Here is a 25325-nt window from a genome sequence, read left to right as displayed (position 1 = left end):
TTAATTTCTAGTCTTCCTTCAAATTTTAAAAAATCAAACACACTTAATTAATATCTTGCTTAGAAAGAACTGGAAAATGACTTACTAAAACTATATAGCCTACAGTTTGGAGATGATACAATTTTTTTTTTTTGACAAGGTTTATGGATCTCAAATCTAATTGTTTCACAGAGCAGTGTCTTTAAAGTTAATTTGTTTCGTTTTCTTTATAAAATAAATCCGGTTGAACTCTGAAAGTAAATTACGTAAATTTAAATTGTAAATTGCTGGTTTTTGCCAAAAATTACTTTTTGCGTTCATCTAACACGATTTTCAGTTCCGTGTCTTTTGACTGGAACCCAAAAAATTACATCTCATACAATATATCTTGAACTTTCAAGCAGATTCAGCTCCGTTTATCCTAGAGCTCATAATTATTCATTTATAAAAAAAAAGTTTTTTCCAACACATTCTTGATGAGAATAGCCTAGATTAGCTCTGTTAACATTTCAAGTCTGAAGTTTTTTTCAAGTTTGAATTGACTAATTTTTTAATAAGATTAGTAAAAGTATACCTGATTTTGAGGCAGTGTAGTCTCCCAAGAATGCAATTTGCATATTTTAATTCATCTTAATTGATAGTTCCTTCAAATTTTAAATAATCAAACACACTTAATTAATATCTTGCTTAGAAAGAACTGGAAAATGACACTGGAAGGTGCCTTCTTGTGTATCAAGTATAACTTATGAGACTCGATTGCCATATTTTGTTATTATTATTATTATTATTAGTTACTTTTGTTCTTATTATTGATTTGTTTATACTTTATATTATTTTATACTATCACTTAGTTTTATACAATTTAATTTATAAATTGGTGATCATAATAAGTTTAAATTCTACCTAAATCCAATATCTGTCAAAGTCACGTCCTCGCACAACAAAACTAGTTGCCAATTCAAAAAGCAAAATACAAATTAGTCAAAGCAACACGTTTTCATTTGATGCTGAGTCCGGAACGGTAACTATTATATTAAAAATTCTTGAAACTCCTCGAAAATGGCGTCGAACCGAAATGAAAATATAGTATTCGAACACATAGTCAAAAACCCTGTAAAAGAATTATAGTGCACCCCCTCCCCCCTAGAACAACAAGCAAGATCACGTTTTGCATAGGAAGCACCGATGTTTCCGTTTTGTTTGTTTTGTTTGTTTTTTTCACATGTGATCGTATCGATACAGTAGTGATAGAGTAATGCGAGAGGGTTCATTTGGATGGAAATTATGACATCTTATGTACTTTTTAATTAAAAATGCCGCAGAAAGGTGGCATCTTCTGCTTTTTTGTGCCACAAAACACTATTTTTTCCCCCAAAGAGGGCCACAATGCCTGGGAATTCAAATTCTCAGATAACCAATCAATTTGTCATGGCGTAAAATATTCAACTGGAGGCTTGTAGGCCTCTATCTTGAAAAATTTGTAAAATAATGTAATTGTATTATTAGCATTCTTTTCATTATTTAATTTCAATTATTTTGTGAGAGAATTCAGAGAAATTACAAAGAAATGTTTAATGGCTCATTTAAAAGCAACTGACCAAACCGTATAGCGTCTTATGGTACCAAAAATTTCAATTTTTAGTGCCATTTCTGGAGTGATTAATATAAAAATAAAAAACAAGTTTTTCAACTGAAAGTAAGGAGCAACATTAAAAATTAAAATGATCAGAAAATATTACATGTATGAGGGGGTTCGACCCCTAGTCAATATCTCCCTCTTTACGCTTTAAGCTGAACGCTAAAGTTCAAATTTTGTTCCCATTCTTTAAGAATGACCCCTGAATCACAAAGGCCGTTTAATTAGAATACATAGCTCTTTTAAAAGTACTAAAAAAACTTCAGCGTAAAGAACGAGGTATTGACTAAGGGGTGAAACCCCTCATATACGTAATAATTTCTGTTCGTTTTATGTTTTAATGTTGCTCCTTATTTTCAGTTGAAAAAAAATATTTTTTTATTTAATTTTTGATTTTTTTTTAATAATGCTGGGAAATCCGGCACCCCATTTATAGAAATGTCCCTTCTCCATGGAAAAATTTTCCCACATAACCGTCTCCCCCCCCCCCACTAGAAAAAAATACCTCCTGAAAATGTCTGTATACTTCCCAATTACCAATACTATATATAAACAATTGGCAAAGCTCATAACTTGGAGCCCTTACTCCGAGGACTGTGGGAGATTGGGTCATCTTCAAAGATATATTATTAGATTTTTGACTAAGCTGAACAAAATCGCTATCTAAAAATTTTGATCGAGTGACTTAGGGAAACAAATGAGCGGGGGGGGATAGTTGCCCTCAAATTTTGTTTGGTCACTTTAAATGGGCACTAGAAATTTTAGTTATGTTCAAATGAGCCCCCTTAGGCACTAGAAATTTTAGTTACGTTCAAATGAGCCCTCTTGCTATATTCTAGGACCACTGGATCGATACGATCTCCCCAGAGGAAAAAAACAAATAAACACAGGTCTGTGATCTTTCTTCTGGCAAATTAAATAAAAAAAACAAGTTTTTTTTAACTGAAAGTAAGGAGCGACATTAAAACTTAAAACGAACCGAAATTATTCAGTATATGAAAGGGGCTGGCCCCTGCTCAACGCACCGCTCTTTACGCTAAAGTTCGACTCATTCTCACAACTCTGCTTTATAAAACAATAAAAAACATTAACGTAAAGAAAGAGGCGTTGAGCAGAGGACAGCCCCTTTCATATACGGAATAATTTCTGTTCGTTTTAAGTTTTAATGTCGCTTCTTACTTTCAGTTAAAAGAAACTTGCTTTTTTTAGTATAATTTCTCAACGTTTTTGAATTAATACAGGTTTTGAATTTGACTTACCGTACATGAATAAATTAAAACGAAATTTGCATATTAATTTTACTTTTTTTTTAACTAATAATAACCTTATAATAACCTAAGTTTTATTTTTGTTCCAGTTGTTCAAGAATGACTTCTGAATCACAAAGGATGTTTAATTAGAATAATAACTTCTTTTAAAAGTTAAAAAAGAATCTTTAGCGTAAGAGCGAGCTATTGAGGTGAGGTAAGCCACATCATATATGTAGCATTTTCTGTTCCTGTTAAGTTTTAATGTTGCTTCTTACTTTCAGTTGAAAAAACTTTCTTTTTATTTAATACTGATCGTTTTTTAAATAATGTACGGAAATCCAGTTCCCCCTCCATGGAAAATTCTCTTCCCCCACGAGAAATTATCTCCATGGAATGATTCTTCCACGTAATTTAAATTAGAGATATTTACGGAACTAATTTTGTAAGGCATAATAACAAAACGGCCAAAGAGGTCGAAACTATTCTTATAAAAATGAAAGTCACAAGTTGAGCAATTCTCAAATCACTGAAATGAATGGAAAAAAGATCTATAAAAGATATACGTAAGAATTAATGTTCGTTTTAAGTTTTAATGTTAGTACTTACTTTCAGTTGGAAAAAACTTGTTTTTTCTATTTAATAGAAGCCACAAGCCGAAGACGTACAGTATATTTGGTTTATTATCACATAAAAATCATAGCTACGAAGCTTCTTAAGGTAAAATTATATGCTAAGATTGGCTGGAAAATAACACAAACAAATTATTACTTATATTGGTCATTATTTAACAAAGTTCGAAGTAATATGAGGGGGTTCACCCCTTGTTAATAACTCGCTCTTTACGCTAAAGTTCAAATTTTGTTTCAATTCTGTAAGAATGACCCCCTACATCACAAAAGCCGTTTAATTAAAATAAATAGCACTTTTGCAATTACTAAAAATAGTTTAGCTTAAAGAGCGAGGTATTGAGGAGGGGAAGATCCCCCTCATATACGTAACAATTTCTATTTGTTTTAAAATTTAATGTTACTCCTTACTTTCAGCTGAAAAAACTTGTTTTTTTTATTTAATTTCTCATGGTTTTTAAATAATGCTGGGAATACCAGCGACCCCTTCAGGGAAATTCTCTTCCCTCATAAGAAATTCCGCCATGGAAATATCCTCCCACATAACCCAATCCCCCATCCCCCTCCCACCAGAAAAAATCCTCCCCTGAAAACGTCTGTATACTTGCCAATAACCAATAATATATATAAACAATGGGCAAAGTTCATAACTTGCAGCCCTTTCCCTGGGGACTGTGAGGGTTAAGTCATCTTCAAAGACATAGTTATTAGATTCTTCGACTATTTTGAACAAAATGGCTGTCTCAAAATTTTGATCCGGTGACTTTGGGAAAAAAGGAGCGTCGGAGGTGGCCTAGTTTCCCAATTTTTTGGTCACTTGGAAAGGGCATTAGAACTTCTAATTTCCGTTCAAATAAGCCCTCTCACGAAATTCTAGGACCACTGGGTCTTTAAGATGACCTCTGGGGAAAAAAACAAATAAACACGCATTCGTGATCTTTCTTCTGGCAAAAAAATAAAAAATTCCACATTTGTGCATATAGGAGCTTGAAACCTCTACCACGAACTGTTTGAAAAGGCTGGGAAGCATGATAAGGGTGCCATCATAGTCTTCATAGTCGAAAATTATTGACTGGTGGCTTACAGACCCCTCCTATATACTCTCCCTTCCACCCCTCTTGGTAAGTGAAAACTAAAATACGTGTTGTGAGAAAAATATGTCAAATAATAAAAATATCTTTTATTCCTTTTCATTTTCATGACAATAGATACTGGCATTCTCATGGCATTCTCAAAGATACCGGAGACAAAATGCAGTCAGACTCATTGGTTATATGATAAAATTGCACATATTTCCTGGGAAAACTTAAGGAAGTTAGGCATTCAAACCTTATATTTAATGAGTCATTTTGAAAAAAAAAAGTAATATGGACTTTTTTTTAGTTTCATCGCCTAAGTTAAACACAGATCTTTACTGTGTATGTTTAAAAAAAAAATAAGAAGATAAGTAACTAATTTAAGAAAAGTCTATGGAAGTAAAGAGCTAAGTTGAATCTTAAACAAACAAAAATTATTTGATTGCAGATTACGCAAGATACATCTAAAAAGTTTGTTCAAGTAAACTAACCCATGATTTTGGGGCGTTGGTGTTTTCATTTTCAACAAAGTGCTAGTTTTCAAAATTAAAAAAGTGGCAGTCTAAAAACATTCTGGGAGACACCCTTAGGTATTGTGGTTGAAGAAATAATTTAGTTATCATTTAAAAGGGAAAAAATTATCAATTACCGTTTACTCTGCTGTTGATTTGTTCTATTTAATTTCTTATATAATAAAATGTAGCTTACATTTAGAATATCCAAAAACTTCTAAAGCAGCACATTATTGGCAAAAAAACGTCCTTCAGAAATGTTTGCTTTTGAAGTCGAAAAATGTTATCCGTTAACTCCTTGAGCCAAGTCCAAATCAAATCAATAATCCAATGAAAAAAAAATCGCTTTTACGAGTGAATAATCGCGGATATGTTTCCGGAATTACCCGTTTTGTGGCATAGCGTTGCGGTAGCTAGAAAATCCAAGTGTGTCAAGTTACCAAATCAATAAAAAAGTTTCCAAAATAGCGTGTGATTTAAGCCCTGTCTCAGCTGGTGTAGTGGCTTGTCTTAACTGACAAATAATGGGAATAACGTAGTGAAGAGAATATTGCAAATTATACTAGAGAAAAACAGTGTTTTGTTTTTATTATTCATCTTCTTTTTGGGGCAATGGCCGTTTTTTTTTTTTAGCCTCTTAGCAACTGGTTAAATATCTTGCGCTAGCACTAGCACTAGCAGTGCATAATGCACTAGCAAGAACTTACTTTATGAATACACTAAAGAATATACAATTTTAACTATGTAGAAATATCAGTGGTTTGAAAGTGACCTAATATGGACTTCTTCCACTTCAATATTAATCACCCAACATTTTTACAGGGAAAAAGTTGTAGAGTCAAAGCTAAATTCACATTGTTTGGATTTTTGTTGTGCTTCAAAGATCATTTTATTTTTTCATGCTCTACCACAACCTAATAGCCTTTGAGTATTAAGGGGATGTTGCAGCTTAATATCATTTTTTGATTCTCAGAGTCGGCTGACCGTCACAAAGACAAAGGTTATATTAACAAATGCTCACAGGCGACTATCTATCTTCAAGAAACGTCGATAATTTGGGGTTTGACTGTGAAATTTTGACAGAAAAGAATCATGAATTTTAATTCCCTTTTATTGGCCACCTTACCAGTCAAAACAGATGACACCACAGGGAAATCCTAAAGCGGTCAAATAACTCAAATGATAATTTTATTGAGATTTGTGGAGTAGGTATGCTAGATCACTTTCAGGAACTACCTTTCCCTGAACTTTAGAAGGAGAATTCTGCTCCGTTTAAACAAAGAAAAAAAGCAATTCCTAATGGTGTAAGTTCCATTAAAATTGAACATCTCTATCTCTGGAACAAAACGCGAAAAGTTAAATAGTTCTCCTTTGATTGTCATTATATTAGGTTTTAGCTTGCATTTTTTCTTTCATTTATTCGGATCTCTTATCCGAGTTCTGCAAGGTATGACAAGGCCGCAAAAACAGGCCTAAATAATTTGGCCACACGAACTAAAAAAGTTTATAATGGACGATATAGGGGGATTCTTCAAGGTACCGCATCATCTCAAATGATATTCAGTTTTGATAGCTTCCCCTTGTCTATTCAAGTTAATTTTGGCATCGTGAAGCCATAAAGATGAAGTTTCGCAATTATTGCCGATTTGGACAACAATGCGCAAATGTAACTCTAAAAAAAAAGATTTTCTTAGAGTTCACTCGAGTATCCAGGCATCTGACCAGCCTAATAGTTTACAAGAACTTGCTTTTGGTGAAAGGGACAATAAAAACTTTGTTGTATGAGAAACTAAGATTACCTAATTACCTAACAAACTAAGATTAGGCATGATTTCTAATAAATGGTCCTTTATTTACCTAGCCATCAGATAACCGAATACATATTTGTTCTTACTGTAGGGCTGGGTACGTCTGTAATATTATTAAGTCTAAGTTTAATCTAAGGTTTTTATTTTCACAATCGCAAATAAATAAATAAACTAAACAACACTTTCGTGCAGGAGAAAACATTTAAGGGTTTGCTGTCGCGCAAAAGTCCACGTAACTCCTTACCTTTTAACTCAACTATGTAAAAAAAACTCAAGTATTGAATTAAATCTATTATAAATAAACAATAAATAAATAAACTATAACCTATATATTAAAAAAATAAGAAAAAGTAACTGAATTAAAAATAATAAAAAATAAATAAAAATATAAAATAAAATAGTAATAACAAATCTAGTCTCAATTACTCTTTAATGCTCAGCTCCCCCTCCTCCACTCTGTCCTTTAAATCCCACCTTACCCCCTGCCACCCACACCTTCCCAGCCCACCTTTACATCCCCAGCTCACCCTATCTCCCCTACCCACCCAACCAGCCATAATAAAATTCAATAATTATCCCCCAAAAAATAGTGTTTTAAATTCTTTTTAAACTGAGGTACGTTTTCCGCCACCCTAATGCTCAGCGGTAGCTCATTCCATGCAGATGGACCCAGGTGTTTCATTGAAAATGAAGATTTGGCACCACGACGCAAATCAACAATTATATTATCCCTTTGCCTTGTTCTATAATTATGAAGGTGACTATTAATTTGGTAAAAACTCTTAAAAACAACAAGGGTTAGACCATTCATACACTGAAATACAAAAACTGCAGCTTGGTAATTTCTTATCTGACCTACATTAAGGAGCTCCAGGGACCTAAAACAAGCACATGATTCTAAAATTACTTGACAAAAAAGCATAAAGTAAAAGAATTGAAATTTCAGCAACTAAATGACGTTTTCCAACATCCACTACTTAACTTGTCAAATGTACCTAATTATTTTTGACATTGGAATTGTCACTATACAAATATTGCACTGTGTACCCGAATAGTGTTAACGCTACTAAAACTATAGCCTAACTACTTAGACCTACAATACATCGCAGCAGAAATCCACCAAAGGTCAGCGCAGCTGGCCAAGTTTCTCCTCTGCCCCAATATCTTCAGACCTTCATTCATTACTCCCTTCCATTAAGTCTCTATTTCCTTTAAATCTTGGCTCATGACCTTTTCCTACCTCACTCGAGGACGTGTTGCTTTGCGTTTGGTCCCCGATGGATTCCCGAAAAGTGCAATTTTTAGCAGCCTATTGTTCATCCAATGAAAGTGACTTAAACATCTTAGCCTTTCTTTCCCTTCAGTCCCAGTAAGGGGATCGAACAAAATCTTTCGAACAGCTATATTTTAACATATGATATTCAGAGGAGTAAATAGAAATATTCTTTTAAATTCTTTGTCATTTTCAGAGCCTTCAGAAATGCCCATGATTCCGAATATTTTCAGGAGACTGTTTCAAAAAATAAAAAAATAAAAAGATAGAAAGATCAATGCGTACATTTATAAAGAAGATACACTACAGATACTTTGAGTTTAAGAAATATTTTTAACCTTTTGTCCTTTTAAGCAAGCTACATATAACTTTTATGGTATTGAGAGGTTTCGGCTCTTTCATATTGGCAATATCCAATTATCAATATCCTCTTTAATTTCCAATTTTTAGTTATGATTCTATGCTTTACATTAGGCTATTATTGTTATATTATTGAGACTCATTAGTAAATAGCACATTGTTGTCACTAAATAAAATGTTCATCCTTCTATCTTTTTTAAAAAAAAGAGAAATTCTTTCATTTTTCTCGTCTACTTCTAAACTCTCCTGAGCGAAGTATTACTCTTTCCCGTAATTAGCTAAGTGTAATAGCTTTTCATCTCCAAGACATTAAAGAAAGTTGAGCTTTCTGTGTGACTATTGTAAATTGTGAAGAAAGCCTCGTTGTTCTCAGGCTATTCGTGAGGAAGTAGCATGGGGAAGCGGAATTGTTTGGACCAACAGGTAGAAACCTGACACTTTAAAGAGCGTATTTTTTTCAGAATATCAGGTGAGAGCAACTAGTCAAGAATAAAAATATAAGGACTTACAGTTAGAAACGTATTTGCTACGATACTACAAACTACGATAAAAACGATATTTTTATCATAGTAAAGATTGTAATTGAACTTTAAGCTGATACTTTCTCCTCTTTATTTTTATCATTTCACTTTATATATATATATATATATATATATATATATATATATATATATATATATATATATATATATATATATATATATATATATATATATATATATATATATATATATATTTATATATATATATATATATATATATATATATATATATATATATATATATATATATATATATATATATATATATATATATATATATATATATATATATATATATACATATATAGTTCCGGTCTTACGTGAGGAAGTAGCATGGGCAAGCAGAATTATTTGGACCAGCAGGTAGCAACTTGTCACTTTCAAGGGTATATTGTTTTAGAATCTCAAATGAGAGATACTAGTCAAGAGAAAGGTTTGTTTGCATTGACTGTTTATTTAATTTCTTTTCGTTTTAAGTTTCATTTATACTTCAATAGCAAAATATTTTTTTTCATTTAAAGCTTGATTTTCATATTCAATCTAAGCATTACTCCCTTTAAGATCTATTTATTCATTTATATAATTACTTGTTGTATGTTTTTTGCTATGTTTATTTATTTATTTTTTTATTCGTTTTGGGTTTCATTTATTCATTAATAGTAATTTCTGGTCGTTTTGAGTTTGAATTTTAACAGGTATTTGTATCTGCTGAGCTTAAGTTTAAAAAAAGCCTTTACTTTTCTTTGAGAAACTTATTTTTCGTGAAGTTTTTTTTTTAACTAATAGTTTAAAAGTTCCACTGTTTTTAGCACTGCAAACATTTTAGAAGAATAAAAGACGAAATTTGTTGGTCCCCTCATCTGCTCTCCTTACATATGAGATTTGAAGTCCCCTTGCCTCCTCTCACAGCAATCTGAAAGTTTCGGCTCAATCCCCGAGTTGTTTGCAAGATATTAAAGATTTGCTATTTTGATAGACTGCCATCCCATAGTGTCTTTTGATGTACCTTGCTACTTAAATGTGAATAAATTCAATGGAGGCTTAAAGCTAAAAATATGTTTGGGTAGATAAAAACAAGATACCTTTATCACAGTTTCTTGCCCTCTCATCCCTTCTCCTTAAACATAAATTTAACATCCCTTGCTCATTAATACTCTGAAAGTTTCGACTCCTTACGCCAAGTTATTCCTGAGATATACACCAAAGCTAAAATTTGGGGTCCATTTGAGCCTCTAACACTGATAAACCCTTCTGAAGGTATTGAGGTTAAGTTGTTCGGATAGCCAGACAACACATAATATTTTTTGAGGTACCTTATCACCTAATCGTGAATAGAATATAAGTCTCAAATAGGCCTATTGTACAAAAATGGTTAGGTGGATCAGTGAAAAGACACTTTTCTATCCTCCCCTTTCCCCCAGCACAAATTGGATATCTCTTTGCCCCTTCTCAATCCCCTGCTATATCTGAAAAGTTGAAGTACATCCGCAAAGCCGTTCTCAAGTTGCTGCAAATACACTATTTTCACAAATCACGAAAGTATTAGCTTTTGATTTACCTATGCCCCCCACAGCCCAAGTCAAAATTTGAAGTTCACTTGACCCAAGTTAAAAAAAAAGTTTTAATACATTACTCTGGACCTGAAATAACACAGATAAGCTATTTTGATAACATACGTGGGTTCCGGTGATTTCCCCCGAGAAAATCCCCGGAGATTTCCCCCGGTAATTTCCCCCGTAGGAGATTTCCCCCGGAAATTTCCCCCGTAGGAGATTCCTCCCCCCCCCCCGGAAATTTCCCGTTTTAGGAGATCCCCCTCCTCTAGTGGAGTACACTTTTTAATTGTCAAGTAAATAGTTAGTTATACACGGTAATACATACACGGTTAAAACGCTATACTTTAAAACTAATATTTCTCGCAATAAGCCTCTGGTACTCCAGCGTCTCGACGTTCTCGTAGTTTCCCATCTGTCGTAGGATTCTGGCATTTAAATCCACATACTTTTTCTTAATTGGTTCACTGGATTGTCCCGCATTTGCTTGAATCACAACCGCCCTGTTAAGTGCTTGTTCGCGCTTGAGGATGTCCAAGAACTTCCAAAGGCTAGGGTGATGAGCCGAAACTGAATACTGCAATCTTCTATGATAACCTTCAACATTGTTGTTTGTCCTAGGGAGTTTCTCTTTCGCTCTGTCGAACATATTCCAGACACGGGCAACGAAAGTTGTAAGGTACTCTCCTACTTCCACGCATTCTACCGATGTAGTTATCTTCAAAGTAGGTGATATGCAGAAATAGCTGGAAAAATCGTAAGACGCTTCCCTTCAGATATGTTGACCAAAGACTGGTGTGAATCTGCTGCGGGGTTTCATGCGTCTTGGTTGCTTTCCTCTTCATCTGGTTGCGGAGTTCCTGTACTTGAAAGTTAGACTGGTTGGGAGCATGTGAATGTTCGTTCAAACGCCCAACCAAAGCACCATCCTTCACCTTTATCTTTGCCTTGTACTCGCCTTGCCTTTCCTTCGTCTGTCGTCTCAACTCGCATTCGAAACTGACCACTCCAGCCACTAAGCTAAGTCTTTCTGTTTCGTGTAAACGAACCCTTCGAAGGCAATCTTGTCCACTCCATGCGTTGATTTGAAATATCCCGTTATTATACTAAACTTTACGTACTTCTGATGTGATGTGAAAAAAAATGAACTGACCCAGTATGGCACAGCTCGGGAGCCAAAATAGCTTTTGAATGAAATGATCCGGGGTGGTTAACTGTTATGACATATTAATTATGGGATTTAATTAAGAAGATTAATAGATTAGATTAAGAGATTTCAATATCAAGGTCTCACGGACCTTGTGGAACTAGGAGGGTTGGAATCTCCTACGGGGGAAAATTTCCAGGGGGAGTCTCTTACGGGGGGAAATTTCCGGGGGAAATCTCCTACGGGGGGAAATCTCCGGGGGGAATCTCCTACGGGGCAAAATTTCCGGGGGGGAAACTCCTACGGGGGAAATTTCCGGGAGGAAATTACCGGGGAGGAAATCTCGGGGGGGGGGGGATTTTCTCGGGGGGAAATTTCCTAGACCCAACATACGTACATACAGTGTTTTTTTGTTGTTTTTTTTTTTCATTCCCATTGCTACTTCATCGGATATAGATTCTGGTTGCATAGCGTCTTAAAGTGCCTAAACCTTTCAGGCATATTGGAGATCAAACCTTTTCGAGTTTTGTCCTCTCCTAACCTCTGATCACTTCTTCAAAGCTAAAATGTAAGTTCTACTTGACTCCCCCAACACTCCTGAAAGTTTCAACATGATTCAGTAAGCAAATACAAAAATAGTGCAGATATGTAATTCTGATGGCCTGTATACACATAGTGAGTTTTTGATTTATTTTTGCCCCCTCTTCCAAAGTAAATATTCAAGGTCCACCCGGTCAACATCTCCTGGAAATTTCAACTGGATCCAAGTTTCTAATGCATTTTTGCCCTTTTGATAACCTGGGCACACCCTGTGTCTGTCGATTTACGACGCTACTTCACCGTCAATATATTCTAGTTTTTTAGGGTCTTATAGCACCAAGACTTATAGCACCAAGACGTTGTGCAGAAGCGTTAAGGTAGATTGGTGACAGGACATTTTTTTACCCTCCATTCTTCCAAGATACAAAGTTAGAAGTCCCACTTCGCCTCTCCTTCCCCTGACACTTACTGAAAATTTAAACTCAGCCCAAAAAGCCGTTCTCGACATATTGCAGACACATTATTTACTTGCCTCGATACAAATAGTGTCTTGCGATCTTCCTCCTTCAACAAGCTAAAATTCGAGTTTCAGTTGTATCCCCCTTATCCAATACTCCCTAACAATTTCAACTCGACCCGTCAAATCATTCCTGAGACATTGCATCTAAGGTATTTGCAAACCCGGGCGCAGACAAGGTCTTTGATTTACTCAGGCGCACATATTTTTAATGACTATACCTTTGATAATTCTGGGACATTTTTGCCTAATGAACGATCCTGGGCTCAAAGCTGATTGGACAGCCGAAACTAAACGTACCCACTAATTCTATTTAAACTATCCGTGAGAAACGGGTAGTTTATAATAATTAGACCCTTGTCCCTGAGGTTATGAGACATGATTTTTAGAGCTTTAGACTATATAAAAAAATAGCTAACGCAAAATTTTTGATCTGATGCCATTGCGCGCTATTTAAGTATCTGTGGGCAAAAAAGTGCATAGGTGGGGACTGGCTGCCCCAGATTACTTTCAATACTTAAAAAGGGCAGTCGAACTTTCAATTTCAGATCGAATAGGCACCTTCCAATAATCTGTGATCACAACTGTACGAAATGGCCGAAGACATGTTAGGCCCGGGAATCTTTTCTTACTAAATGCTAGTGCATTGCCTTTCGAATCTTACACAATTCTGGGACCAATGGAAAGTGTCTGTGAATTTTTCATCTTCCTGGATATGCTTAAGCAACTTGAACGGTAATAGCCGGTCTTGTGCTTCTAATAAAATTGTCCCCTAAACTCTGATTCACATTTCTTTTAAACTTGTTCTGAAGTATAAACTCTATTTATTCTATTAATATTGCTGTTCATTTCTTAGGCCATAGAGAAGAAAGAAGGAATCAATAATGCAAAAACAAATGCCTTGCAAAGCCTTTCTTGGGTAACTTTATAGAGGAAATCCCTCTAATCTGAATCTTTTTTCTTTCTTTTTTTCTACTCATGCATACATCTGTTGGAACGTTTTTTTTTTTTGTTTTTTTTTTCAAAATAAATGAATGTTTGATTCTTAAACAGGAACACAAAATGAGTATTTTTTTAGAATTGCTTGACATGTTTTTATTCTATTGGAAAGCTCGATTCGCTCATATTTAAGGTCTGGACGACGTGGTGTTTTTCAACAATCCCTGGTACCCGAAATTCATTATATTTTGACAGTTGTTTCGAGCATCTCTTTTTTTACGTCGGTTTTTCTAAAGGGCTGCACACAAGCAGCGCATTCCAAACTAAAATGGCCGTGTTTACTGCATAAGAGTATATTATACGCAAGCTTTGGAACTACAATTTCTTTCTAGGCTAAGGCTCATTTTCAGCGATGTTAAGCCTAACTGTTAGTTTGATTGATTTTCTCCCCTTCTTTGACTATTTTTAATGTGACATTTGAGTAGTTACTTACTAGCTCACATGATGACCTACTTGATGGTTTGGCCGGGCAAATTGTCTTAGTTGATTCCGAGCCGCTTCGTATAAAAGGATTGACCATAGAAACTTCGGAGGGGGCTCGTTAGATTGGGAATTGAAAGTTCAGATGATCTTTTTAAAATTTCAAGGTGATTATATGGCATAAAACCCCGCCCTCGTGCCCTTTTTTATTACCCAGCCCCCGTGACATCTGATCAAAATTCTGAGATAGTCATTTTATCCAAATAGTCAACGGTTCAATTAACGAGCCTCGAGAGATAGCATTAGCCCTACAGTCTTTGGGAAATAAGCAGCAAATAATATAAAATTCCAAATGTTTACACATAGAATTTATCAGATACAGCGCAATAGAGCTGCATAAATAAAGAGCCACAAGCCTTCAATGTGTTATTGTTTCCCTGCCCATTTTGCATGGAGGAATGATCGTAGAAACGTTGAAACGAGCTCATTTGACTGGAAATTATAAGTTCTGGCGCCTTTTTATGAGTTGAAAGTGATTGGACGGCTCTTTTTCGATTGCGGCGACCCGTAACCCCCAAAGACTTCCGATCCAAATTTTTAGTAGTCATTTAGTTCCAATAAATTCGCTTCCGGAGATGACATGATCCCCACAGCCCTTGGGTCAAGAGCTATAAATAATGCAAATTGCCAATTGTTTAAACATGGATCTTATAATGAAAAAGTGGGGCTTGTTTGGTAATGGGAGTACAATTGGCTCGTAAAAGTTGAGGGAGCATTCTCAGGGCCAAAACGGTCGAACACTTTGTTGCGGAAGAGTGGTAGCCTAAGGGACCAGAAGCGATTACAAACTTTTTTTCCTGATAAATTTGAAACTTATACCCTTATGTCCCTAGACCTTGGGGAAACCTAATTTACAAATTGGGGCACAGTCCTCTCCAAAAAATCGGGACCGAAAAGGGCTATAAAAACATTCGTTTCTCCTGTTTGGCTCGAAATTTGCATTCTTAAAATTCTTGTGCCAAATGGACCCCTACACAGAATAATTAATAAATAAAAAAATCATTGATCACCCCCCGAAATGGACCTAACAAAAGACCAGAAAAGGGCGAAAAAATCTCTCCCCTGGCAACTTCTCACGGAAGAATGGGCATAGAAACCTGTGAAGGAAATCATTTGGCTGGAAATTACATTTTCTAATGCCTTTTTAAGGGCTGAAACTCCTTTTTCTTAAGTATCTTTTTTTATGAATTGGGAATAAAGTTGAAATTTTTATTTCAACTTGTTTTCGGTCGCCCCAATTGAAAAAGAGCCGAAAATCCCTCGAGGCTCGTTAATTGAACCGTTGACTATTTGAATAAAATGACTATCTCAGAATTTTGATCAAATGTCACGGGGACTGGTTAATAAAAAAGGGCACGAAGGTGGGGTTTTATACCATACAATCACCTTGAAATTTTAAAAAGATCATCTGAACTTTCAATTCCCAATCTAACGAGCCCCCTCCGAAGTTTCTATGGCCAATCCTTTCATACGAAGCGGCTCGGAATCAACTAAGACAATTTGCCCGGCCAAACCATCAAGTAGGTCATCATGTGAGCTAGTAAGTAACTACACAAATGTCACATTAAAAATAGTCGAAGATGGGGAGAAAATCAATCAAACTAACAGTTAGGCTTAACATCGCTGAAAATGAGCCTTAGCCTAGAAAGAAATTGTAGTTCTAAAGCTTGTGTATAATATACTCTTATGCAGTAAGCACGGCCATTTTAGTTTGAAATACGCTCTTTCTGTGCAGCCCTTTAGAAAAACCGACGTAAAGAGGTTCTCATCCGATCAAGGTGGTTGTTCCTCATCCGATCAAGGTGGTTGCCTTTTTAAGGGCTGAAACTCCTTTTTTTTAAGTATCTTTTTTTATGAATTGGGAATAAAGTTGAAATTTTTTTAAGTATCTTTTTTTATGAATTGGGAATAAAGTTGAAATTTTTATTTCAACTTGTTTTTTTTTAAGTATCTTTTTTTATGAATGGGGAATAAAGTTGAAATTTTTATTTCAACTTGTTTTCGGTCGCCCCAATCGAAAAAGAGCCGAAAATCCCTCGAGGCTCGTTAATGGAACCGTTGACTATTTGAATAAAATGACTATCTCAGAAATTTTTCTCCAGACAGAATGACTAACTCCTTTTTTTTAAGTATCTTTTTTTATGAATTGGGAATAAAGTTGAAATTTTTATTTCAACTTGTTTTCGGTCGCCCCAATCGAAAAAGAGCCGAAAATCCCTCGAGGCTCGTTAATTGAACCGTTGACTATTTGAATAAAATGACTATCTCAGAATTTTGATCAAATGTCACGGGGGCTGGGTAATAAAAAAGGGCACGAGGGTGGGGTTTTATACCATATAATCACCTTGAAATTTTAAAAAGATCATCTGAACTTTCAATTCCCAATCTAACGAGCCCCCTCCGAAGTTTCTATGGCCAATCCTTTCATACGAAGCGGCTCGGAATCTCGCTACTCGAGAGTAGCGAAGGTCAAATAGGCATTACCCAGTAATTCCTATGAGACGCTGAATAAACAATACCCCAACCCCCTAATGTGCAAGTATATAGCCGAAATCGTTTCTAAACTATTATAGTTTCATCATTTTTTGTTTTATTTCATTGGCATTAACGAAACTTCACTTCTCGCGTGTTGCCTAGCCAATAGAACAGTACCAAAACTTTTAATACGTTTCACCTTTTCTACAGGAAAATCACTTTCAGGTATCCTTTTATTTCAACTTGTTTTCGGTCGCCCCAATCGAAAAAGAGCCGAAAATCCCTCGAGGCTCGTTAATTGAACCGTTGACTATTTGAATAAAATGACTATCTCAGAATTTTGATCAAATGTCACGGAAGCTGGGTAATAAAAAAGGGCACGAGGGTGGGGTTTTATACCATATAATCACCTTGAAATTTTAAAAAGATCATCTGAACTTTCAATTCCCAATCTAACGAGCCCCCTCCGAAGTTTCCAAAAAAGAGCCGTCCAATCACTTTCAACTCATAAAAAGGCGCCAGAACTTATAATATCCAGTCAAACGAGCTCGCTTCAACGTTTCTACGATCATTCCTCCATGCGAAATGGGCAGGGAAACAATAACACATTGAAGGCTTGTGGCTCTTTATTTATGGAGCTCTATTGTGCTGTATCTGATAAATTCTATGTGTAAAAATTTTGAATTTTATATTATTTGCTGCTTATTTCCCAAAAACTGTAGGGCTAATGCTATCCCTCGAGGCTCGTTAACTGAACCGTTGACTATTTGAATAAAATGACTATCTCAGAATTTTGATCAAATGTCACGGGGGCTGGGTAATAAAAAAGGGCACGAGGGTGGGGTTTTATGCCGTATAATCACCTTGAAATTTTAAAAAGATCATCTGAACTTTCAATTCCCAATCTAACGAGCCCCCTCCGAAGTTTCTATGGCCAATCCTTTCATACGAAGCGGCTCGGAATCAACTAAGACAATTTGCCCGGCCAAACCATCAAGTAGGTCATCATGTGAGCTAGTAAGTAACTACACAAATGTCACATTAAAAATAGTCGAAGATGGGGAGAAAATCAATCAAACTAACAGTTAGGCTTAACATTGCTGAAAATGAGCCTTAGCCTAGAAAGAAATTGTAGTTCTAAAGCTTGTGTATAATATACTCTTATGCAGTAAACACGGCCATTTTAGTTTCAAATATGCTGCTTCTGTGCAGCCCTTTAGAAAAACCGACGTAAAGAGGTTCTCATCCGATCAAGGTGGTTGTTCCAAGAGAGATCGGTGGAGAAATGAATCCCCAGTAGACGAAGCTCGTCGACTCTGTTTATAGCTTCATTTTTGAAGATAAAGCTAACTGCGGTGTTCACGTGGCACCATTGATCGGGTAATTAGAAGCTCCTTTGTTTTCGATGCATTGAAGTTGATCATCCATGCATCAGACCACTTTTCAATTTTCAAAAGATCCATCTGTAGGGAAAGGGAGCCTTGTATTGGATCTTCGTGTTTAGGGACGGCTGAGTGTGTCGTGGTATCGTCGGCAAAGTGATGCAGAGGGTTTGCGAGGTTGTCTCCCATGTCGTTTATGTAGATAAGGAAGAGCGTAGGTCCCAAGACACTGCCCTGGGGTACCCCTGATTTCACTGAATAATTGCGGAAAATAAACCCGTCAAGAATAAACCGGATTGAACGATTGGAAAGGAAGCTCTCTAACTCTTTTAAAAGACTTCCACACAAACCTATACACATAGAGTTTCTGTACAAGGCCACGGTTCCGCACTCTGTCAAAATCTTTCGCAATGTCGAAGGATAGTACCCTGATGTCGTATCCCATTGCCAGTAGTTCTATCCACTCCTGATACTGGGCCACTAGGCAGTCTAATGTTGAGCGTTTCCAGCGGAATCCATATTGGCGATCGCCTAGAAGGTCATTTGATTCCAGGTACTGATGAAGTGTTTTATTGGAGACACTCTCGTACACTTTGCCAACACAGGAGAGAAGGCTAATAGGCCTGTAGGAGCCCACGCTCGTTGGATCCCCTTCTGGCTTTAGAGTAGGAATAACATGGGTGGACTTCCATGTTCGTGGGAAGGTTCCGGAGCAAAAGCACAGCCGGAAAAGCAATGGCAAGGGTCCAGCTAGTTCGGCACTGCAGGACTTGAGGACAACATTTGGTATTTTGTCAGGACCCGTGGCTTTGGTCCCATCCAGATGTTGCAGAATGCGAAGGATCTTGGGAGCAGAAAAATTCACGCGTTCCAGGACAGTGTCGGTTAGGTCGGAGAATTTTGGCACTTCTCTACCGTCATTGTCTAGATTTGAAAATTCGGAAAACGTCTTAGTAGAAACTTTAACTTTTGCCAGTGGATCTTTGACCACTGTCCTATTAGTCTAGAGAGAAGGACGGGTAAACCCCTTGGACAACAATAAGTACTCGTTGAAACTTTTAGACTAACTCTTTACCAAGGCACATTGAAGCTGGGTGGCGACTTCCTCCTTATACTGATCCCGGGTTTGCCAAATCACTAGAACTGCATCTTTGAGAACATTTATGAATGCGATTCTGTTCTCTTCGTTCTTTAAAAGTAGCCATTGCTTGTGTGCCTTTTGCTTTGCTCGGATTGTCTTCTTACACTGGGCGTTGAACCGAGGTTTGTCCTTACTGGACACCTGGTTGAAATAAAAGTTGAAATAACAGGGGGATCTCGAAGTTGGAACCATCTTGATTAAAATATAAAAATATAGGTGATACTTCTTCGTTTAAGATGATAATTAAAGGGATGCTTTTTAGAAAGTATGAATTTTAGCGTTTTTTTTTTTTTTTTTTTTTAAGATATTGGTAAATATTTATGGCTCCTGAGGGTGATGTTTATAATTATGATAGTAAATTTAATGAAAATGTTAAGGTGTAAGGTTTGTGGTGCTGTTTGGGGACTATGATATAGATAGTTTTTTTTTTGTTTTTTTTATTGTTTTGTTATGTTAGTGTACTTTTGCCACCCTCTTTGACAAGTTTTTACTTCTTGGGGTGGCCGCTAAACTGATGTTAAATTGTTTGTTTCTTTAGAGTAAATCTCTCTCTCTCTCTCTCTCTCTCTCTCTCTCTCTCTCTCTCTCTCTCTCTCTCTCTCTCTCTCTCTCTCTCTCTCTCTCTCTCTCTCTCTCTCTCTCTCTCTCTCTCTCTCTAACAAGCTAAATCCAAGGACACTATATGAGTCTATGGTATCAAAATAGCGTATCTGCAATATCACTTAAACGACTTGGGATATTAAGCTGAAACTTTGAGAGAATGTTAGAGGGGTCAAATGAACCTTGTGTTTTGACTTGGTGGAGGTAGGAGAGGGAAGGAGCTGCTTTTCAGGATTTATCTAAAATGTGTTCAGTCTAAACATATGCAGAATCTACAATCTACTAAGAGTTAAGTACCAAAGTAAACAAAACACTACGGGTTGCCAGGGAATCAGAACAGCGTATCTGCAATATTCTGGGAAACAACGGTTAGTAGACCAATTTGAAACTGTCTTGTAGTTTTTGCTTTTTGGGGAGGGACCAAGTGGATACAGAATGTTCACTTGAGGGTATGGGGAAATGGGTAAGGTCTAAAGGGTTAGTGTCCGATTTGTTTAAAATGCTTTGGAATATGAGCCCCTGTGGAGTTAAAAATTATCCCTGCGAGTATCAGTGTAGACCGAAATAAGCCATTTGTACCAAGGTTACCAAAATAGCGTGTCTATATTATTTCGGGAACGGCTTGGAGGGTCAAGTAAACTTAAAAGGGACATTGGGGGTTAAATGAACCTTAATTTTACTTCGAAGAATAGAAAGAGGTAAATTGAAAGAAACTGTGTATCTGGGCTATCAAAATGGTGTACCTAAAACAGCTTGAAGACAACTAGTGGGGATTGAGCTGAAACTTTTCGAAGTGTTTGGGCGAAGAGGCCGGGGATTTAATATTTTTTCTTTACAGGGAGAAGATGGGGGAAGGGGTGGAAAATATTTTTCTCATGTGCTTGAACTTTTTGGGACTATAACTTGACTTACTTACTTTATTTAAACCTCTTGCTCGGCAGCGTCAACAGCGTTGAGGGAGCCAAACACCAGCACCCTTAGTCGTCTCCAGAGTGACCTGTTTTGTGCCAGGGTAGAAACTTCACAGGGACCACTGCCCCACGCAGTGAGTTGATCGTGAAAGATACCAGCCCATCTCATTCGTGGTCTAACACTGGGGCTCTTCCAGCCGTTCGCAGTTGGATCGAAGTCAAATATAACTCGGGCAGGTGTTTCATTGGGTAGGCGAAGTAAATGAACGTACCAACGCAGCGAGCAGGACTCAGGCTGTTCGGACAGGGATGGTAATTTAAAGGACAAGAGGATATCCATATTCCGTACCCTATCGAGCCACCTAACGTGTTCAATTTTGCGGAGGTGTTTTGTCTGGACAGTATCTACCTTCATGATCTGTGACTGCGTTAAAGGCCAATTCTCTGACGAGTACAACACGGCACTTGCTACCGAGGCAGAGTAAATGCGAGCTTTCGTGAGACGACTGATCTGGGGTTTGTGAAATATTGTTCTCAGTAAGCGGCAGAAAACGGCGTTCACCTTTGACACCCTTGCTTATATCTCTTCATCTACATTTCCGTTCGAGCAGATAACTGAAAGAACATCGGTGAACTGCTTGACCGTCTCAACATCTTGACTACGTATTTGTCCACTTGTCAGAGGGATGCAAGGGGTCGTGGCCACATGCACTATTTTGGTCTTGGTCCAGTTTACATTTAAATTCCTGCAACAGATGCAAGCGTTTCCAGCGCAGTTTTGATGTCAGTGAGATTTTCGCATACCAATGCAACATCGTCAGTGAAGTCGACATCTGCCAGAACTCTTCCAGCAAAATTGATGCCAAACAGATGCGCCAGCAGTGTTTTGTTGAGATCATGGTCCATGACACAGTTGAAGAGTTCGGGAGCAGCAGAGCAGCCTTGCCGAACACCATTTCTAATTTAAAAATGTGATGAGAGCTGGCCATTTACAAGAACAGCAGTTTCGGTCTTATTGTGTAGTTCTTTGAACAGATTGACAATTTTCTTTGGTACACCAGCAGATTGAAGGATCAACCACAGTGACTGTCTGTCGACAGTGTCGAAAGCAGATCGAAAATCGACAAAGTCATAAGGGTTAGACTATAGCCCCTTGTGGAAATTTGAATCTATTTACGCTGAAGCAGTGAGGTAAGTCTCCCAGTATATTCCCCCAGTCTATCCCAATACCGTATCTGACATACTTACAGAAAGACTGAAGGATCAGGTTAAAACTTACAGGGAGAGTTCGGGGAGGACAAGGACAATTCAAACATTATGTTTTGTCAAAGGATTATGAATGAAAAAAGCATTTTATGTTGAAATACTGATTCGTCCAAGAAGAACCAACATTTACTTTTTAAGACTTGAAAAATATACTACTACTACTACTACTACTACTAACAACTCACCGTAGCACGAAGCCGCCTGAGGCCAACACAGCTAAGCACGCTCCTCCTCCACCCCAATCTATTCAAAGCCTCCCTTTTTAGACCGCCCACGAAGTTCCCATTTCCTTTAAATCTTTCTTTATGAAGTCCTTCCATCCCAGACAGGGACAACCTGCTTTCCGTTTAGCCCTAGACGGTTGGCCAAAAAGAACATTCTTTGGCAATCTGCCATCTTTCATACGCACAACTTGCCCTAGCCAACTCAACCTTTCTTTCATTATAGCCCTAGAGTGGTATTGAACCACATTTATCGTATAGCCTATTGTTTGAAATACGGTTAGTCAGCCGAGCACCCAGAACAGTCCTTAAGCAATTTCTCTGGAAAACATCTAGCAAATCTTCATCCGTTTTTCGTAGCGTCCATGCTTCAGAGCCATATTTGGCCACTGTCATCACTGTAGCTTCTAACATTCTAATCTTGGTTTGCAGACTTATCTTCCTGTTCTTCCATTCTTTTTTTAACTGTGAAAAAACACCCTGAGCCTTGCCTATTCTATTTTTAACATCTTCACTTCTCCCACCATCTTTACTAGTAATACTACCAAGGTAAGTAAAGCTGCCCACCTGATCAATCTTTTCATTACCCAACGTCACCTTTTCATCTTCACTTATTCCTAGCCTTAGCGACTTAGTCTTCCTAACATTAATTTTCAAACCAATTCTAGCACCCTAAACTCGGAAAACCTCTAAAACTTCATTCATTTTGCTCACACTTTCATCTAGCATGCTTAAATCATCAGCATAATCCAAGTCCAGGAGACTTTTTCCTCCCCATTTGATTCCGTGGTCTCCCATTGCCTTTGCTGTGCTCCTTAAAATAAAGTCCATCAAAATAATCCCTATAACGGGGGATAGAACACAACCCTGCTTAACTCCTGATTTAATACAAAACCAGCTGCTAACCTCACTTCCTACCTTAACCGCAGCAGTGTTATTCTCGGACAGAGCACTAATCACTTTAATGTATTTTTCTGGTATACCATACAAGGATAAAACCTTTATTAAAACTCTTCTATCAACAGAGTCGAACGCTTGCTCATAATCTATAAAATTGAGGACCAAACGTGTTTAAAAACTCAGGCACTTCTCAATTATTAGCCTAAGAGTGAAAATTTGGTCGACACATCCTCTAACTTTTCTAAAACCGCACTGGTCTTCTCTTAAAACCTTGTCTACGGCATCTCTCAGTCTAAAACGTATCATATTACTAAGTAATTTGCTACCTACAGAGACCAGACTAATGACTCGATAATTACCACACTCACTTTTATCACCTTTCTTATAAAGTGGCTTAATTAAGGTTTTCCTAAAATCGTTAGGTACTTCCCCTTTTTCAAAAATCATATTCATAATCTTCAATAACTTATTTCTAACCTCAGAGCCACCATATTTAAGAAATTCATTTACCACCCTCTCAGCACCTGGAGCCTTATTATTCTTTAATCCTTTTAGTACTGTTGCTAATTCCTCCTCACAAAACAAATCTTCCTTCACATCCAAGGTATCACAAACTTTTTCATTTTCCTCTATATTTTTTCCAGCAACTCTATCTCGGTTAAGCAATTTCTCAAAATGTTCGACCCATCTCTCTTTAGGTTTTTCCTTATCGCTAATTGCCACCCCGTTCCTATCTTTAACAGGGCCAAGTTAGGGTTTACTACTCCCTCTCAATTTATTAACATGCCAGTACAATATTTTATTATTATCCCGTCTAGCTGCACCTTCTAGATACTCGGCAATTTTATTCGTGGCCTCCACTTCACACCTCATTAGTTCATATTTTAATGCTTTATCAACTTTCTTTACATTTATTTTGTTTCCATACGATCTACCACGCAGATAATTCTTGTACAAGTCCCTTCTCCTTTCTATTAAATATAAAGCTTTTTTCACTAATATTCTTAGCTGCAGTCCTAGGTTTCTTCCCTACGACACCTTCAGCAACTTCACCAATTTTTTTTTGCCTAAAATTATTCCAACCATCTTCCACATTGTCAAATTTCAAACTCTCAAGTTTAGTGTTCAACTGTTCCTGAAAAGTTTCTCTCAAATTCTCATCCTGGAGTCTACTAACATCATAACTTCCCGTGAGGTAGTTACCCTTCCGATATTTCAGCTTTAAATTAACCCTTGACACTTATGGACCCCCAGGGACAAGCTCCCCCCTTGGTCCGTGACTCCTATGGAGGTACCCTACATATCTATAGGGTGTTCCCCTATCGCCACCTGGGGACACGCTGAGTGGCCTGGGGGAGGCCAGATAAACTGATCATTTTTGTTTTGCAAAGGCCTTATTACACTACTTACAGAATGGAGCTCAAAAACTTTTCCGAAATAAAAAAAATCATCCTTAAATTCAGTTAGTTCTTTTTGTTTCAGTTAGTTATACTAAATACAACTTTAGGTACTTTGAATCTCTCCCCTTTCTCTGGAAAGGGGGAGAGAGACGATCACCTTTTCTTCTGGAAAAGACCGTCTAACCCCTGCCTAAATGTCAAGCCTGTATTCAACTATGCTTTATGTATTTTTTTTTTTTTTTTTTTTTTTTTTAATGTGCGTTCTTTTTCATTTTTGAAGCCATATTAAAAAGTTACAGAGCATCCTCGAAAGAGTTTATTATTAAAAACTATTAAAAATAAATTTACTGAAAATATTAGAAATTAAAGAGCATCCTAGGAAGAGGTACATTTAGCAGACAAGGACAATCACGAAAAGTAGAACTCTTGCGTATCTTTTACAGCATTCATCTCGGTTTATTACACTGAGCAAAAGCTGAGAAGAATAGAAGCACAATTTTTTATAGGTCTGTTTTTAAGGATTACTGAAATAATATAACATTAGTTGCACTAAAGTTAAAATGTAACTTAAAGGGCTTTGTTACCAACCTTGATTACAATACCTAGTCAGATACATTTAAATCAACCGCCAATTTATTATTCTTTCTATTGACACCCTTGATGACAATTTCTAGTTATATACATCTAAATCAGTCACCAACTTCTCATTCTTTCTATTTACAACCTTGATA

The 25325-nt window shown here is 36.8% G+C and overlaps 1 protein-coding gene and 1 long non-coding RNA gene across 4 annotated transcripts in view; one reads left to right on the top strand and one right to left on the bottom strand.

Annotated features, from left to right (window-relative positions):
• Positions 1 to 25325, top strand: part of LOC148948882 (uncharacterized) — a 325997-nt gene that overhangs the window by 51131 nt on the left and 249541 nt on the right. The window lies entirely within an intron of this gene.
• The window catches only part of LOC148948884 (lachesin-like), a 149332-nt gene that overhangs the window by 115556 nt on the left and 8451 nt on the right, over positions 1 to 25325 (bottom strand). The window contains exon 1 of one of the 3 annotated variants that reach the window (XM_089094783.1): positions 5276 to 5387. The exons of 1 other annotated variant lie outside the window; for it this stretch is intronic. The gene's annotated coding sequence lies outside the window, so the exon portion shown is untranslated. Of the gene's footprint in view, positions 1 to 882; positions 899 to 5275; positions 5388 to 25325 lie in introns of those variants that run through there. One more of the 3 variants, XM_089094784.1, reaches the window with a different exon arrangement.

This window comes from Artemia sp. Qi Xiang Cuo, chromosome 9 (genome assembly GCF_049724085.1).
Source record: "Artemia sp. Qi Xiang Cuo chromosome 9, ASM4972408v1, whole genome shotgun sequence".
NCBI lineage: Eukaryota > Metazoa > Arthropoda > Branchiopoda > Anostraca > Artemiidae > Artemia > Artemia sp. Qi Xiang Cuo.
The sequence above is the reverse complement of the archived record's forward strand: the minus strand, read 5'-3'. Positions and strand labels throughout refer to the sequence as shown.